The sequence below is a fragment of the Bubalus bubalis genome, chromosome 18 (assembly GCF_019923935.1).
Source record: "Bubalus bubalis isolate 160015118507 breed Murrah chromosome 18, NDDB_SH_1, whole genome shotgun sequence".
Taxonomy (NCBI): domain Eukaryota; kingdom Metazoa; phylum Chordata; class Mammalia; order Artiodactyla; family Bovidae; genus Bubalus; species Bubalus bubalis.
In genome coordinates, this window is record NC_059174.1 from 80952 (window position 1) to 84635 (window position 3684).

Genomic DNA, 3684 nt, shown 5'->3' on the forward strand with positions numbered 1-3684 from the left:
ATTTTCATTTTCTTTTTCATATCAAACTTTAATAATAAATAAGAACTATAAGTTGTCATTTGTGCTTATATGGATTATATTCTGGAATGATGCTCTAAGAAACAAATTGAGGCTGAGATTTTATAATTTTATAGTTTCTAAAATGCCTGTTACAGGAGTACATAGTGGTTCTGCAATGGGAAAATTATTCCAGGGTAATTGCACAGAAAAGAAGATAAATACTATGCACAGCACCTGTGCTCACAGCTGAGCATGGCTGACACTCCCTGGGCTACATGGGTGATTGGGAACATTGGCCCCAAGCCTGTTGACAAGTACACAGTGTGGGAGGTGGAGGGAAAACCTACATGTGTGGGGAAGAAGGAACAAGTGTGCATCAGAAATTGTATTCATCTTTGGTGAAGATTTCTCTTTCAAACCTGGACTACTCAAACTTTGCTGCCATAGACATAGGGAACAAATCCTGACTTTTTGAAAAAGTGTTTTCAGTTAGAGAATATGCATTCTATGATTTGTATGTTAAATTGAAACATACTTTCAGGGAATCAGGAATTAATCACATGTTTAGGAAGGTAAAGGAATAACTGAAGGAAAAGAGTGGGGGAATATGTGAATGACATAGTTATACACGTACAGGAAATCTTGAAGTGGTATATGTTTTCTTGGAATATAAAGTTATAAAACCTGAGTGAAAATAACAGAGTGTTTAATTTCAACTCCTAATGAGATATAGAATTTTTAGAGAATTCTATGTGGAATGGACTTCCCTTTATACTGAGTACCATTTCAGGTTTTGGTAAGAATTTAGGAAGTAGCTTTGAAAAGAATGAATTTTAATGTCAGAAAAAGACAGTAGAGGCATTTTGGAGGAAAAGAGGCTAATTAAAAATAATAATAATAATTCAATGCACTCTTTTTCCCCATAAGTATTCTCATTCTATGCCTAGGTCAGGAAGATCCCCTGGAGGAGGGCATGACAACCCATCCAGTGTTCCTGCCTAGAGAATCTCATGGACAGAGGAACCTGGCAGGCTACGGTCCATGGAGTCGCAAAAACGTCCAACAATACTGAGGGAATAACATTACATTTCATTCAAATTTTGCTTCAGATTTCTCTGAATCAACTTTTATATTTTGTCCACAGGAACCAAGAAAACCAGAGTGCAGAAGTTACTTTCATTCTCTTGGGCTTCTCAGAATATCCTGAACTCAGGACACCCCTTGTCCTGTTATTCTTAACCATCTACTCTGTCACTGTGCTGGGGAACCTGGCCATGATCCTAATTATCAAGATAAATCCCAAACACCACACCCCTATGTACTACTTCCTCAGACATTTGTCCTTTGTTGATCTCTGTTACTCAACAGTAGCTACACCCAAGCTACTAGAAAACTTGATTGTGGAAGACAGAACCATCTCCTTCATAGGATGCTTCATGCAATTCTTTGCCTGCATATTTGTGGTGACAGAGACATTCCTGTTGGCCGTGATGTCATATGACCGATTTGTGGCCTTTTGCATGTAACCCTCTTCTCTACCCAGTTGTCATGTCCCAGAAGCTTTGTTCCTTATTGGTGGGTGCATAATACTCTTGGGGTACAGTCTGTTCCCTGACTCTTACCCACTTTTTATCTGAATTGTCCTTTAGAGGAAATAATATCATAAAAAACTTTGTCTGGAGCACGCGGCCATTGTTGCTGTTTCCTGTTCTGACCCCTACATTAACCAGGAGGTCATTTTAGTCTCTGCCACATTTAATGAAATGAGCAGCCTGATGATTATTCTCACTTCCTATGTTTTCATTTTTATCACTGTCCTGAAGATGCCTTCAACTAGGGGGGACGCCACAAAGCCTTCTCTACCTGTGCTTCCCACCTGACTACCATTACCATCTTCCACAGGACCATCCTTTCCCTTTACTGTGTTCCTAACTCCAGAAGTTCATGGCTCATGGTCAAGGTGGCCTCTGTCTTTTACACAGTGATCATCCCCATGCTGAACCCAGTGATCTACAGCCTTGGGAACAAAGATGTGAAAGAGACTGCTAGGAAGCTGCTGCTGCTGCTGCTGTGTTGCTTCAGTCGTGTCCGACTCTGTGCAACCCCATAAACGGCAGCCCACCAGGCCTCCCATCCCTGGGATTCTCCAGGCAAGAACACTGGAGTGGGTTGCCATTTCCTTCTCCAATGCATGAAAGTGAAAAGTGAAAGTGAAGTTGCTCAGTCATGTCCGACTCTAGCGACCCCATGGACTGCAGCCTACCAGGCTCCTCTGTCCATGGGATTTTCTAGGCAAAAGTACTGGAGTGGGGTGCCATTGCCTTCTCTGGCTAGGAAGCTAGTCAATACCAAATTATTATGTCAATGAATGTAAAACGGCTTAGGTTTGCTTTTTCATTTACAAGAGCACTGTGGAGAACTGTCCAAGTTTTCTAGCATTTTTAATAGCATTTCAAATTCCAATTTTTAGGAAAGAAAACAGTTGACACATTTAACGTAATTCCCTTGTTGATACATCGTTCAACAACTTTAGTAAACTGTAGAGAATTAGCAATAAAATGATAAATAATACCTAATTAAAGCCTAGACTATTTAAGTCTCTAGATAAAGTGTTTGTCATGTAAAGATTTCTGAGTAAACACACATTACCATTTGGTTGTTTAGGTGAGTCTTCTTTTTTTCTTTCCTTTAAGTCATTATAAGTCATCGAAGAATGGATTTGAGTTGTCAGGAAAGTTTATAGTTAACCATGAGGGAGTTACATCAGTTGAATCATAGTAACTAAGAGTTGCTCAACACTAAGACACTAAAATTAAAAGACATGCATGTGCTTAGTTGCTCAGTCATGTCCGACTCTTTACAATTCTATGGGCTTTAGCCTGCCAGGCTCCTGTGTCCATGGCAAGAACACTGGAGTGGGTAGTCATTCTCTTCTCCAGGGCATCTGCATGACCAGTAATCAAACCTATGTCTCCTGCATTGCAAGCATATTCTTTGCCATCTAAGGTACCAGGGAAGCCTAAATTTAAAGGATATATTTATTTAACACCACATAGAAAGAATTGGTACATTATAAGTGCAAAGAAGTCATGTCTCTGCCCCCACAAAGTCCTGAATATGATTTGGTAAAATTCTACTCATAAAATTTATTTGTTCTCAGTACATAAATCATCAAAAATAAAATTAGGAAATCCACACTTCAGAAATAGTTCCATCTAAATCTAAAATAGTCTTTCATGTCAGTCAAATTACATATAAAATAGCTATTGATGTACTATAATAACATAACAGAGAACTTCATTGGTAAGTAACATTAACCGTAGATTGAATGGGGGCCCTGCTAGTATCAATTAAAGCATCTTGGTTAACCTGATTTAATTTTGCCCAACTAGCAAACTCATGGACTTCCCTGGTGGCTCAGATGATAAAGAATCCGCTTGCAATGCAGGAGACCTTGGTTCTATCCCTGGGTGGGGAAGATCCCCTGGAGAAAGGGAGGGCAACCCACTCCAGTATCCTTGCCTGGAGAATCCCATGACGGAGGAGCCTGGCGGGCTTTAGTCCATGGAGTTACAAAGATTCAAACACGACTAAGCAACTAACATACTTCATAGTAAACTCACATCCAGTCTATAGAGTGAATTCTATTTGACATGTGCTGTGGTGCTTCCCAGGTGGCACTAG

At 39.9% G+C, this 3684-nt stretch overlaps 1 pseudogene; it reads left to right on the forward strand.

The window, feature by feature from the left end:
* Nucleotides 1-252: 252 nt before the first annotated feature.
* On the forward strand, nt 253-3684 carry LOC102405608 (annotated as a pseudogene).